This window comes from Tamandua tetradactyla, chromosome 21 (assembly GCF_023851605.1).
Source record: "Tamandua tetradactyla isolate mTamTet1 chromosome 21, mTamTet1.pri, whole genome shotgun sequence".
NCBI lineage: Eukaryota > Metazoa > Chordata > Mammalia > Pilosa > Myrmecophagidae > Tamandua > Tamandua tetradactyla.
The window spans coordinates 53,096,565-53,112,299 of record NC_135347.1 but is presented as its reverse complement, the minus strand read 5'-3'; the positions used below and the strand labels follow the sequence as shown (position 1 = coordinate 53,112,299).

At 41.4% G+C, this 15,735-nt stretch overlaps 1 protein-coding gene across 6 annotated transcripts in view; it reads right to left on the bottom strand.

The window, feature by feature from the left end:
• Positions 1-15,735, bottom strand: part of LHFPL2 (LHFPL tetraspan subfamily member 2) — a 184,270-nt gene that overhangs the window by 147,200 nt on the left and 21,335 nt on the right. For 2 of the 6 annotated variants that reach the window (XR_013167147.1, XR_013167145.1), the window contains one exon: positions 10,620-15,472. The exons of the other annotated variants lie outside the window; for them this stretch is intronic. The gene's annotated coding sequence lies outside the window, so the exon portion shown is untranslated. Of the gene's footprint in view, positions 1-10,619; positions 15,473-15,735 lie in introns of those variants that run through there. 6 annotated transcript variants of the gene reach the window in all.

Genomic DNA, 15,735 nt, shown 5'->3' with positions numbered 1-15,735 from the left:
AGAGAGTCAGAGAAGGGGCTGGTGAAGAGGCAGGACCAGATCACGCTGAGCCCACAGGTCGAAGCAGAGATCTGGACCTTATCCTACATGCATCAGAAAGGTAATGGAAGATTTTCAGCAGGGGCTGAGTGCAGTGTAATTTATGTTTTCACAATCCCTAAGACCGCTATGTGCATAATGGACCGATATTTTACTGAGAGTTTTGTTAAAACCTCAAAATATACTGAGGCCACAAAGGGAAGTCTTATTAATTCCATTTTTTCCTACATGTACTAGAGACAATTTCTTGGAATGCACACACATGGGAGAAGCCTTCACTCTCTAAAAACCCCATAGTACACTGGCAGATGGCTCTTTCTAAGGAGAGTATTTCTTCCTGAAACAAGGCAGCACTTTTTCTTTTCTAGGGTGTTTTCCCCTAAAAGGCAAAACAGAAAGAAAAAGTATGACATAAAATAATAATAAAGGACTATCCTTTCACTAGACGATTTGCTACAAATTAATTCAAACTTAGGTGTTCATTAACAAGGGGGCATTTCCTACCTACTACTCAAACTCTGTGCTATAAAAACATTTCTTCTTGAGTAGAGATTTTTTTTTTTTTACTCAGCTGAATAATTTTATGGAAATATAAAAATCAATCCAATCTTCTACATAGATTTTCATTTAGAAATTCAAAGCAGGAAAACAGCCACTAAAGCAAATGGTTGGTCACAGAGTATGATTTGCATCTTTCAGAAAAGGAATGCCATTGTCTAATCATTCCTCCAAATCTGTGAAAATATGACTACTATTTATCCAGACCCTTCTTTTAAGCAGTTAAAGGGCTTTACAAATATCATCCTCATAATAACCCCATAAAGAGAAGAGAGTTTGCTATAAAAGTTCATTGGGCATGAAAACTTGGCTCAGTTATTCAACAGCTCAGTCCAAAAGCAATTATTAAAATTAATTTTTAACAGCAACAAAAATAATTTGGCTGAAAGAGTAAACTAATAAGCTGTCCGACTACCTGCCTGTGGCACATTTCCTCCATTCAGAGGCTGCCCTGCCTTGCCCAGTACACAGACTTCCTTCTCTGAAACAGCTCTTGTAAACAGTGATGGCTCAGAGGCTGGGAGCCAGGCACTGCCTGGAAAGCACTGGGTTCCATTTGCAGTAGCGCTTGTCCTCTATTTATTGAGCGCGCCCTGAAGGCTGGTGCCAAAAGAGCTGGGGAGATAGTGATTTCCTAATGAATTAAGGCTGAGGCAAGGACCATCCTTGCCGATGTACAGAGCTTGAGGAAAGACAGACTCACCCTCAGCAAGTTTCAGCACATGCATGCCTGGCAATCCTCACATCCTCCTGGCAGACAAAGCACCAAAACAATGGGGTGGCTCTGTGGGGCAGGCAGGTGTGCAAAGCAGCCAGTTCCCATAAGCCCTTTACCAGGTTCCTCATCCCCACCCCAGCCAGGTCCAGAGGCTGCAAAAATAAGTCCACATCCACAGAATACAAATGCCTCATTTGCCTGCCTTTTACCTCTATTATGAGCTTACTTCTCTCCTTAGCTATCTGCAAGTTTCCTGGATGAAAAATGAATGTAGCTTGAAGGCAGCTGGTTCTACAAGACCATGAGAGATGTGAGGCATGTACTCAGTTTTCCTGGCTCATAACTCCAGGATTATCCCACGTGTCCTAGAGGCTACTGAAGTGACCGGGCAAGGAGATCTTCCCAGTGTTTCCACAGCATGGAAGGTGATGGGGAGGTAGTGAAAACACGAGTCACGGGAGAATTAAGTATGCTAATAAATGTGCAATATCTGACATAAAATAGTTGATCAATGTTCACTTCTTTCTGTTTGTGTGAAGTCAGTCTCATTTGTGTGATGTTTATCTTTCTATGCTTCCTTGTGTTACTCTAAGGTTCAAACTTTTAAATTCATTCAAAAGGGTCTATCCATTCTATTTTACATCAAGGAAGTCCAGAATGATGATTTTAAAAAGACTCTGGAATCCAGGAGAGCTGTGTTCTAAATCCAGTTCTGCCACTTATGGTTATATGATCTCTGGGAAAGTTGTCTGGCCCGTGACGCAGTTTCAGCAGCCACAAAATGGGGGTGGTGTTAATATACACAGCACAGGAGGACTGGCAGGGTAACTGGAAGGAGTAAATAGCATCTGGAGAAAAGAGAGTCCTGGTCAAATTCTCCCTGGGGCTGGGGAAGCCTAACAAATGCCAAGTCAACCACACTGTCTCTCCTTGATCACCCAGAGACCTACAGTGGCTGAAGACAAGGCCTTAGAAATCAAACTTGCTGGCTGACATTGGCTAAAAACACAGCCACTTGAATTTGGGCACCAAGATTATTAGGTTAGAAACATTAGTGGGCTTAGCTCTAAGTTTTGAACGGCTCCACGACTCAAACAGCCCAACAGCCCCATACCTGGATATGCTCTGGTCTCCCGCAGCCTCACCTACTCTGCCTGGGCACTTGAGAAAGAAGTAAGCACATTATCTGGCATACAAACATATTATTTCTACTTTTATACTCTAGACTCTATCCGTTTCATTATAAGAGTTCAAGAAATATTCTAAAATAATTTTCTTATATTTGAACTTAAAGCTGTAATGAATCCAAAATTGGCTCCATAAATATAAATATATGAGCATCAAAATAGCTCATATGTAGGCAGGGGGCAGGACCAAAAGTTTAGCTAGAGGGAGAAGGCCTTGGGACCCTTTAAAATGTTATTTTATCAAAAACAAGAAACTATTCGATACTTAAAACATGCAAGGAACTGTTCTCAGCCACCTGATCCTTACAAAAACCTGTATGTTATTACTAGCCCAATTTACAGATAAGGGGACCGATGCAAAGAGGCTCTAAGAAATTTCCCAAACTTCAGCCAATTGGTAAATGATACAGTCTGGCTCTGAAGTCTGTGCTTTTACCCTCTCGACTCAACTGGATGCTTTATCTTAGCCATAAATCACAGTTGATAATTCAACATTAAAGACTTCTCACTACAACTTGCAGAAGAACCCTTGGCTATCATGTGTAATGGGGACAGAATCAACATTTCAGAAGTTTGTGCCAATTTGAAACTATTATATACCCCAGAAAGGCCATGTTTTAATCTTGATCCAATCTTGTGGGGGCGGCCTTTTCTGGTAATCCTGATTCAACACTGTAGAGTGGTTAACTTTTGATTAGCTAATCGCCACAGAGATGCAGCGTGCCCAACTGTGGGTGTGAGCCTTTGATGAGATGGAGATGTGACTCTAACCATTCACATGGGTCTTAATTAGTTTTCTAGAGGCCTTTAAAAGGGGAAGCATTCTGAATAAAACTCAGATGCAGACACTTGCAGAACAGTTGCTTCAGAGCTGACAAGACATAGGTGTTTGGAGATGCTTGTAGTGCCAACAGAGAGAGCAGATGCCTAGATACAAGCAGAGCCCGGCAGACGTAGCCATTTGCCTTCCCATGAGATGCTAAACAAGCCAGAACCCAGAGTTGTGTCCCGGAGGAACTAAGTAAGGGCCTACAGATACTTAGAGAGGAAAACACTGGCATCAGAAGCTGGAAGCAATGTAACCAGGAACAAGGACCAGCAGATGCCAGTCACATGCCTTCCTAGGTGACAGAGGTATTCCAGTAAGCATCAGCCTTTCTTAAATGAAGGCAACCTTTTATTGGAGCCTTAATTTGGACATTGTCGTAGCCCTAAAACTGTAAACTTGTAACTTATTAAATTCCCTTTTTAAAAGCCTTTCCATTTCTGGTATACTGCATTCCAACAGCTTTAGTAAACTATTACAGGATGCATGCACAAGCATTTGGGGCCTCTAGTCTGTGTTCCCTGAAAGCTGGGCAGACCAAACCCCTTCCATACCTAAATACTCCTGGTGGGAAGGGGGAAGGGAGGGAGAAGCAGTGGCCCAGATGAGAACCAGTATAGTAAAGAAAAGGAAACCAAAAGGACCTCAAGAAAATTTAAACAAGAATTATTGTTAGAAAGCAAGGGAAGATGAAGAAAGAAAAGGAGACCAAAAATAGGGGGCAGGGAGACAAAAGAAGACAGAGGGTATAACAGATTTCCTCCCTTGCCCTGCATCAAACCCTGTATTGTTAAGCTAATTAGACTAAAAACAAACCACATTTTTGAAAAGTCATCAGGGCTCAGCAGCTAATAGAAAACTAATTCTTAAAAACAAATCCATATATGGTAGACATTCTTTATCTGTTCTTTCATAAACTCTAAGCCCAAGATTTCAAATTGACTTATGACCTGCGAAGGCAATTTACAAAGGCTATTATTCTCTTGATGGAAGCATGGAGGAGTAGCCCTTCCCTTTGTTCAGCCTAATCTAAGAAGACTTATTACTCCCCTCTCTTTCTCCGCCGGCCCGCCGCACGGCGCCCACACCCCGCAGCACGGCGCCCACGCCCCGCAGCAGCCGACCCGCCCGCCCTCCTTCTCCCCCCTCTTCCCCCTCCTGCTCCGGCGGCTTGCCAACCACCACGGTGCCCTCTTTCCCCGCCTTCACCGGCTCCTCCGCCACCAGCCTCGACAGCCTTGCCGCCCTCACCTTTCCTCCTCCAGAACAGCTACTGGGGGAGTGGAGACAATACAGAGCAGCTCCCAGAGCCACGACGGAGATCAAAGGGACAGCGTACCCCATCCTGGAACGGCTGACTGTCTCGGAGAACCAGCTCCGGTGAGAACACCGAGGGATGCGGGCTTTCCTAGGCGGGACGGCAAGCGGCCGGAGTCCCACCCTTCCTCCTTCCCAGGCCAGCTGCCAGAATTGGGCAGGCGGTCCTCTCAGGCCATGGCGGCTGGCGTCCCCACCACGCGAGGCCCCCCAGACCAACTGAAAGAGTTGGGTCAGAAATCCCCAGACTGCGGAAACGGTGACCAGGGGGTCCCTTCCAAACATGTGACTCCCCGGTCCGCCTGGGAACAGTGCATTCTCCCGGGCTGCGACAGCTGGCGCCCTTCCGCCACGCTTGGCGCCCTGGGCCGACTAGGAAATTTGGTCGGGTGCTCTCACGTGCTGCAGCAGCCGGCGACCCTCCCCGCGTTCGGACCCCTGGGCCGGCTGGCACTCTTCCAAGATGCTTCGGCTGCCAAACCTCCCCTACAGCGAGAGTTTTCCAGAGTTAAAGGACCCACAGCAACTTTTACTGGTGGATCCCGTAGACAAACGTGTGCCACGAGCGCCACCTACTGGGCAGGATAAGAAAAACAGAACCCAGAGATTTCACAGAAAAATCTTACAACCTGTGGGGTCCAACACTCAGGGAAATCTGACTAAATGCCCAGACGCCAGCAGAAGATAATGGATCACGCTCAGAAAATTGAAAATATGGCCCAGTCAAAGGAACAAACCAATAGTACAAATGAGATACAGGAGCTGAAACAACTAATGCTGAATATACGAACAGAAATGGAAAACCTCTTCAAAAACGAACTCGATAAATTGAGGGAGGACATGAAGAAGACATGGGCTGAACATAAAGAAGAAATAGAAAAACTGAAAAAACAAATCACAGAGCTTATGGAAGTGAAGGATAAAGTAGAAAAGATGGAAAAAACAATGGATACCTACAATGATAGATTTAAAGAGACAGAAGATAGAATTAGTGATTTGGAGGATATAACATCTGAATTCCAAAAAGAAACAGAAACTATCCAGAAAAGAATGGAAAAATTCGAACAGGGTATCAGGGAACTCAAGGACAATATGAACCGCACAAATATACGTGTTGTGGGTGTCCCAGAAGGAGAAGAGAAGGGAAAAGGAGGAGAAAAACTAATGGAAGAAATTATCACTGAAAATTTCCCAACTCTTATGAAAGACCTAAAATTACAGATCCAAGAAGTGCAGCGCACCCCAAAGAGATTAGACCCAAATAGGCGTTCCCCAAGACACTTATTAGTTAGAATGTCAGAGGTCAAAGAGAAAGAGAGGATCTTGAAAGCAGCGAGAGAGAAGCAATCCATCGCATAGAAGGGAAACCCAATAAGACTATGTGTAGATTTCTCAGCAGAAACCCTGGAAGCTAGAAGACAGTGGGATGATATATTTAAGTTACTAAAAGAGAAAAACTGCCAAACAAGACTCCTATATCCAGCAAAACTGTCCTTCAAAAAGGAGGGAGAAATTAAAACATTCTCAGACAAAAAGTCACTGAGAGAATTTGTGACCAAGAGACCAGCTCTGCAAGAAATACTAAAGGGAGCACTAGAGTCAGATACAAAAAGACAGAAGAGAGAGATATGGAGAAGAGTGTAGAAAGAAGGAAAGTCAGATATGATATATATAATACAAAAGACAAAATGGTAGAGGAAAATATTATCCAAACAGTAATAACACTAAATGTTAATGGACTGAATTCCCCAATCAAAAGACATAGACTGGCAGAATGGATTAAAAAACAGGATCCTTCTATATGCTGTCTACAGGAAACACATCTTAGACCCAAAGATAAATATAGGTTGAAAGTGAGAGGTTGGGAAAAGATATTTCATGCAAATAACAACCAGAAAAGAGCAGGAGTGGCTATACTAATATCCAACAAATTAGACTTCAAATGTAAAACAGTTAAAAGAGACAAAGAAGGACACTATATACTAATAAAAGGAACAATTAAACAAGAAGACATAACAATCATAAATATTTACGCACCGAACCAGAATGCCCCAAAATACGTGAGGAATACACTGCAAACACTGAAAAGGGAAATAGACACATATACCATAATAGTTGGAGACTTCAATTCACCACTCTCATCAATGGACAGAACATCTAGACAGAGGATCAATAAAGAAATAGAGAATCTGAATATTACTATAAATGAGCTAGACTTAACAGACATCTATAGGACATTACATCCCACAACAGCAGGATACACCTTTTTTTCAAGTGCTCATGGAGGATTCTCAAAGATAGACCATATGCTGGGTCACAAAGCAAGTCTTAACAAATTTAAAAAGATTGAAATCATACACAACACTTTCTCGGATCATAAAGGAATGAAGTTGGAAATCAATAATAGGCGGAGTGCCAGAAAATTCACAAATACACGGAGGCTCAACAACACACTCTTAAACAACAAGTGGGTCAAAGAAGAAATTGCAAGAGAAATTAGTAGATACCTAGAGGCGAATGAAAATGAAAACACAACATATCAAAACTTATGGGACGCAGCAAAGGCAGTGCTAAGAGGGAAATTTATTGCCCTAAATGCCTATATCAGAAAAGAAGAAAAGGCAAAAATGCAGGAATTAACTGTCCACTTGGAAGAACTGGAGAAAGAACAGCAAACTAATCCCAAAGCAAGCAAAAGGAAAGAAATAACAAAGATTAGAGCAGAAATAAATGAAATTGAAAACATGAAAACAATAGAGAAAATCAATAAGACCAGAAGTTGGTTCTATGAGAAAATCAATAAGACTGATGGGCCCTTAGCAAGATTGACAAAAAGAAGAAGAGAGAGGATGCAAATAAATAAGATCAGAAATGGAAGAGGAGACATAACTACTGACCTCACAGAAATAAAGGAGGTAATAACAGGATACTATGAACAACTTTACGCTAATAAATACAACAATTTAGATGAAATGGACGGGTTCCTGGAAAGACATGAACAACCAACTTTGACTCAAGAAGAAATAGATGACCTCAACAAACCAATCACAAGTAAAGAGATTGAATTAGTCATTCAAAAGCTCCCTAAAAAGAAAAGTCCAGGACCAGACGGCTTCACATGTGAATTCTATCAAACATTCCAGAAGGAATTAGTACCAACTCTCCTCAAACTCTTCAAAATAATCAAAGTGGAGGGAAAACTACTTAATTCATTCTATGAAGCCAACATCACCCTCATACCAAAACCAGGCAAAGATATTACAATAAAAGAAAACTACAGACCAATCTCTCTAATGAATATAGATGCAAAAATCCTCAATAAAATTCTAGCAAATCGTATCCAACAACACATTAAAAGAATTATACATCATGACCAAGTAGGATTCATCCCAGGTATGCAAGGATGGTTCAACATAAGAAAATCAATTAATGTAATACACCACATCAACAAATCAAAGCAGAAAAATCACATGATCATCTCAATTGATGCAGAGAAGGCATTTGACAAGATTCAACATCCTTTCCTGTTGAAAACACTTCAAAAGATAGGAATACAAGGGAACTTCCTTAAAATGATAGAGGGAATATATGAAAAACCCACAGCTAATATCATCCTCAATGGGGAAAAATTGAAAACTTTCCCCCTAAGATCAGGAACAAGACAAGGATGTCCACTATCACCACTATTATTCAACATCGTGTTGGAGGTTCTAGCCAGAGCAATTAGACAAGAAAAAGAAATACAAGGCATCAAAATTGGAAAGGAAGAAGTAAAACTATCACTGTTTGCAGACGATATGATACTATACGTAGAAAACCCGGAAAAATCCACAACAAAACTACTAGAGCTAATAAATGAGTACAGCAAAGTAGCAGGCTACAAGATCAACATTCAAAAATCTGTAGCTTTTCTATACACTAGTAATGAACAAGCTGAGGGGGAAATCAAGAAACGAATCCCATTTACAATCGCAACTAAAAGAATAAAATACCTAGGAATAAATTTAACCAAAGAGACAAAAAACCTATATAAAGAAAACTACAAAAAACTACTAAAAGAAATCACAGAAGACCTAAATAGATGGAAGGGCATACCGTGTTCATGGATTGGAAGACTAAATACAATTAAGATGTCAATCCTACCTAAACTGATCTACAGATTCAATGCAATACCAATCAAAATCCCAACAACTTATTTTTCATAATTAGAAAAACCAATAAGCAAATTTATCTGGAAGGGCAGGGTGCCCCGAATTGCTAAAAACATCTTGAGGAAAAAAAACGAAGCTGGAGGTCTCGCAATGCCGGACTTTAAGGCATATTATGAAGCCACAGTGGTCAAAACAGCATGGTATTGGCATAAAGATAGATATATCAACCAATGGAATCGAATAGAGTGCTCAGATATAGACCCTCTCATCTATGGACATTTGATCTTTGATAAGGCAGTCAAGCCAACTCACCTGGGACAGAACAGTCTCTTCAATAAATGGTGCCTAGAGAACTGGATAGCCATATGCAAAAGAATGAAAGAAGACCCGCATCTCACACCTTATACAAAAGTTAACTCAAAATGGATCAAAGATCTAAACATTAGGTCTAAGACCATAAAACAGTTAGAGGAAAATGTAGGGAGATAACTTATGAATCTTACAACTGGAGGTGGTTTTATGGACCTTAAACCTAAAGCAAGAGCACTGAAGAAAGAAATAAATAAATGGGAGCTCCTCAAAATTAAACACTTTTGTGCATCAAAGAACTTCATCAAGAAAGTAGAAAGACAGCCTACACAATGGGAGATAATATTTGGAAATGGCATATCAGATAAAGGTCTAGTTTCCAGAATATATAAAGAGATTGTTCAACTCAACAACAAAAAGACAGCCAACCCAATTACAAAATGGGAAAAAGACTTGAACAGACACCTACCAGAAGAGGAAATACGGATGGCCAAGAGGCACATGAAGAAATGCTCAATGTCCCTGGCCATTAGAGAAATGCAAATCACAACCACAATGAGATATCATCTCACACCCACCAGAATGGCCATTATCAACAAAACAGAAAATGACAAGTGCTGGAGAGGATGCGGAGAAAGAGGCACACTTATCCACTGTTGGTGGGAATGTCAAATGGTGCAACCACTGTGGAAGGCAGTTTGGCGGTTCCTCAAAAAGCTGAATATAGAATTGCCATACGACCCAGCAATACCATTGCTGGGAATCTACTCAAAGGACTTAAGGGCAAAGACACAAACGGACATTTGCACACCAATGTTTATAGCAGCGTTATTTACAATTGCAAAGAGATGGAAACAGCCAAAATGTCCATCAACAGAAGAATGGCTAAATAAACTGTGGTATATACATACGATGGAATATTATGCAGCTTTAAGACAAAATAAACTTATGAAGCATGTAATAACATGGATGGACCTAGAGAATATTATGTTGAGTGAGTCCAGCCAAAAACTAAAGGACAAGTACTGTATGGTCCCACTGATGTGAACGGACATTCGAGAATAAACTTGAAATACGTCATTGGTAACAGAGTCCAGCAGGAGTTAGAAACAGGGTAAGATAATGGGTAATTGGAGCGGAAGGGATACAGACTGTGCAACAGGACTAGATACAAAAACTCAAAAATGGACAGCACAATAATACCTAATTGTAAAGTAATCATGTTAAAACACTGAATGAAGCTGCAGCTGAGCTATAGGGGTTTTTTGTTGTTGTTTTTCACTATTATTACTACTTTTATTTCTTTTCTCTATATTAACACAATATCTTTTTCTGTTGTGTTGCTAGTTCCTCTAAACCGATGCAAATGTACTAAGAAACGATGATCATGCATCTATGTGATGACGTTAAGAATTACTGAGTGCATATGTAGAACGGTATGATTTCTAAATGTTGTGTTAAGTTCTCTTTTTTTTTTCTTTTTTTCTTTCTTTCCGTTAATAAAAAATAAAAAACATAAAAAAAAAAGAAGACTTATTAGATGGTCACAAAATGAAAAATTGAATTTGGAGTCAAAACCTGGTGCTATTACTAATAAGAATCTATATTCTGACCCAAGGCGACCAATCATTTGGATCCAAAAACATAAATTACCCAAAAGCCAGGTTAAGCTGATGGTTATAAAAGAAATAGAGTAGCACACTCCTTCCTCAGCCTGCCACTACCTAACTACTTGAGAAGGCCCCTTTTCAGGAAAGGCCATCCAGAGGTCAGTCATCACCGAGGTGACCACACAGTCAGAGGCGTACCTTCGCAAAGCTGACGCAAGGATGTGCATCTGAAGTGTCCAGTGGTGCTCAGACTCTTAAGACCAGGAATGCTCACAATACAGTGATGCTGTCTCCTCCACCATCCACCCTCCCACTCACCCTTTCTCCCTCTTGTCCGCCTTACTTCCGCCCTCTATTCCTCTCTGCCCCATTCTCCCATTCCTTGAAAAATCCAAACCTCTTTTCACAGGTTTTCTTTGCAAATATCCTGACAACGGATTGCTTCTGAGCATGTTTTACACAAAAATCACAAAGCCAAAAAGGGATTTCAGAACACAATTTCCACCGATACTCATCTTCTTTACTCTCTGGTCTGTTTACTGGCAATATCCCCAGGAGGAAAGGAAAGAGTGCTGTAAGATAACTATTACTCTCCTTTGCAACATTAAAGTCAGTGGTTGTGGGTATAAGTCTGACTCTTCTCACAGACATTAGCATCATCAGTGACCTAATGTCCAAACCCCTAGCAACCTGGACTTATTTGCATTTTGGCACCAATCTGTAAAAAGGCAACTTCCCCAGCTCTCATTAAAGAGAAATGTTCCCTCTGGGTGGGTTATTAATTCTGACTTTGCTGAAGCAAACCCTGTCTTCTGGGAGAACACATTATGCAGGCTTTAAAATCTGAAACAGTCATTATTTTATTTCTAGGGTTTCTTAAAAGTTCCAGTACCTTCACATTACATGGGAGCTATTCATTCTCTCGTAATAAAGAGAGGGGATTGAATACTTGCCCGCCTTCCTCCCTCACCAGCTCACCCGTGGGGGTGTACTGTGTGGGCTACCAGGCCCAGGAGCACGCCTCTCCACACCCGGCATCTCCCGCGATGCTGCTCACCTCAGGAGACAGACTTGGTAGAATGCGTACCACCACCCAAGTTTAGGACAAACTGATGGAATCTTATAAGAATAACTGAAAACCACTTTCAAACTGTGCACTTAGAGAGGATCCGAAGAGTTGCCTTGAAGCACAAGAGCAATAATTTGGGAAAAGACCCCAGATGAAAGCAGAGCTCTAATCCTAATCTCCAGAGAACAACTTCACTTTCATTTACTAGGTCTTACCAAACACTATTTGTCAAAATTAAAATGTGTTAAATAGTTTAATAGACTATGCCAAAGAGGCTTTAAAGTCAACAGGGTGGGACAAAATCTGCGTAGGGTCATGATTGGCCTTAAAAATTCCTCAGGAAAAAACACAGGCACATTGGGACTAATGAACCATCTCTCAAGAAGTACCTGTAAGTTTCTCAACAGAGGACCAAATGAAGTGTTTGCTTTATTTTTTAGGGGTCATTTAAAGCAACAACCATTTCACAGGCACTTCACCCTTTGTGGGTCAGGAGTTTGGGCAAGGAGCGGCTAGGGGATACTTCTGTTTCGTGTGACGATGGCAGAGGTTATTAGGCAGCATTCCACAGGTGGACATCTAGTCTGAAGCACTCAGAAGGGCTTCACTGGCAGCTCAACAGGATGGCTGGAAGGCTGTGGACAGCCGAGATTGTCCACTGGAGCACCCACGTGTGTCCTCTCCCACCATGATGGCCTGAAGTGATCAGATCTCTCAAATGGCAGCAGGGCTCCAATGAAGAGGGGGAAGCTGCCTGGTGTTTTATGAACTGGTCTCAGAAGTCACATGGGGGCATTTCTGTTATTCTTTACTGGTCAGAGCAGACCCAGTCCTACCCAGATTAAAGGAAAGGGGCTCTTTTAAAACCCAGAACCTCCAAAGACAAATTATATAAAAAATAATTCCAACTCTGATAAAGGTGATTCTCACTGAGCCTTGAGCACCTCACTTAGAATTGTCTGTTTCAAGATGCTGAGCCTGGAAGCTGCAAACAGAAAGAGCCCAAAGAGACAAAACCAGAATAACTGGTCAAAAACAGCAGGAAAGCAGCTGGTGGTATTATTCAGAATCAATGAAACAGACTTGGGGCTCAGAAATTGGCCACGAGCCCCATTATTACCAAGAAATTCTGAACTGACAAGCCACAGATTTCTGTAACTGGATTTCTGTAAATCTCTTTTCCTTTTATAGCTTTGCCCTTTAGAAATTTCTGAGAGAGATTTCAGAGGCTGCTTTCCCCTGAGGAGAAAATCCATAATGCTTTAAACTCCTCATGGCCGAGTTACTCTTTGCAGCCTACACTCACTCTGCCTCAGTCTTTATTTTCTTTTATTCACTGAATCATACTCAGTAAGGATAGATAATCTAGAAAAGAACCTTGAACCGACATCATCTAGGAAACAACAAGTTGAAAAGCTCCTCATCTCTCTCTCACACTCAGGCAGTGGTTCTCAACTGTGAGAGATTTTGCCCTCCTTCCCCCTTACCCCGGGAGCATGTGCAATGCCTGGAGACATTTCTGATTGTCATGACTGGGCAGAAGATTCTACTGGCATCTAGGTGATAGAGGCTTGGATGCCGATAAACATCCCAAATGCAAAGGACAAAGAACTATCCAGTCTATAATGTCGATACCACTGAGACTGAGAATTTCTGCTCTGAGGCACACACACTAATTGAATAGAGTGTTAAGCAACTCCACATTATTTTCCATCATTATTTCTCTCTCCCTATTTTTAACCATGCGCGTATGGTTGAATTTCCATGAGTTAAATGCACATATGCTGTGTCTCCATTGAAATATCACTTTTTTTTAAAGTTCTCCTACTAAAAGTTTGAAAACCATGATACCCATTATAAAACCATTCTTTAATCTTCAAGCATCACTTTTAATTTAGATGAATCGGTCACATCAGTATTTCTAAAAACAAACAAAAACAAACTTTAGAGGATTCAATACTTGGTGGCTCCCACATGCTCTGGTCTTTTGTTTCTTTAAAATAATGAGCCAAAATGTTTATGCATAAGTGTGAGCAACCAAGAGCAGCAGATTCACAGCCGCTCTTTCAGTTCAAGCTCTTCCATCTGTCATCTCCCAGCAGGAGAGCAAGAGCAGCGGGGACACAGACAGGGCCCTCATCTGACCAAGCACAGCCTCGTCCTCTCTGTCCCTCAGGCAGCACAGAGGCCTGCAGGTCTCGGTGGGGTTCCTTTCTTCTCTGCAGCAATGCTCTCTCCTACGCCCTGCTCAGGTGATGGCAGTCACACTTGGGTCTATACTCACATATCAAAAGCTGCCAAGTGAGAAGACAGAAAATACCATTTATAAATTCTTACAGTTACCTTTGGGGAATTCCTGATAGTCATTTTTATTGGGTCTCTTCCACCACAAATTTATAAAACTATTTCATATTTCTAAACATTAATTGCTATTTTGTTCTTAACACAAGATTTCGATGACACTGATACACGGAACATAAAACCACAATTCCCTCAATGACATAAATTACACTGCTGGGTTGGTGCAAAGTGTAATGCAAGACCATTAGCAGGCCAGGCCCATAACGGTGCGTGATATGTTGCCAATCTCCCAGGGCAAACATAAACACTTTGTGTACAATTTTCTGGTTTTGCATTCCCCTTTCCAAGTAAGACATTTATCCCAGGAGGTAGACTCTTAATTGTCCCACAAAGCCGGCGGCCACAGAGAAAGGTGCTCATTTGGTAGGTGTTCATTCCATGAAAACACACACTCTAACAAAACTGACCACAGGGTTCCTTTAATTTTTAAAATGGCTGTTAATTTTAACTCATGTCAAAATACACATTCTAGAACTCCTTTGATCCAAAAGGCGAAGGAAGTCCTGGGAAATGCCAGTTCACAGACAGCACATGCTATGGAGACAGAAGAGAAACCACCAGCCGTGGGAGCCCCAGGAAACTGTCAGCAGCGAGCTTTGATATGGGCAGAGCGGCACCAGCATTTTAATGATCTACATGCCTGAAAACATCCTAAGCTGCACAAATGCCTTGGGCATCTTGGCTGAGGAGGAAACAATTAGGCAACTTTCAGAAGTTACATGATTACTCAAGGCAGAATTACTCCTCCTGTAATAGTATCAATTACTACTTGCTCTGTGACTAGCATGTTTTATGTAGATTATTTCATTTAATCCTCAAAACAATTCTACAAAGTAGGTATGATTATTCCCATTTTACTGATGGGGAAGCTCAGCCCTGGAGATTAATAACTTGCCCAAGGTCAAGGTGCCTGCCAGACCTCAAGGCTGGGATTTCCTGCTCACAGACCCTGCACAGTCCCACCACACTGTGGCTGAAGGGGCGCGCAGGCCTGTCTCCAGAGCATTCTCTTCCTCCACAGAGCCTAATGTTTCTGAATTGGTGAGCTATTTAAACATGCTGAATGATCACCAAACAAAATCTAACCCTGTGTATTTAATCATTAACATGTTTAGGGTACAGAAAACACATGCTCTTTAGGTTCCAGGTGGCCTGGGACTTCTTGTTAGGCAGAACTGGACTCCAGAAAGGGGCCTGGCTTGGCTGGAGGAAGAACTCATGGGATCCAACCGTTTAGGCCTCACAAACAGAGATGATTAAATCAGGGTGATGATCATCAGGACTTTAATTGTGGTTTGGGAAAGAGCACAGCGGAGGAAGAAGCCATCTAGAGAATAGAAAGTATGATAAATGGAAGAAAAGTTGCAACACATCAAAAACTTCCCTGATTTGTGTTGTAAAAATGGGAGAAGGATGCTTGCAAAATAACCACTAACTTCAATTCTTCAACTTCTACTCCCTATATAACTGTACTTAAGTGATTTACACCTTATTTGGAGAGTAATTAATACATTTAAATATACTACTTTCACTTTGCAATGAGAAAATCATGACTATGAATCAATCTCAACTTATTAACAGTTTTCTATC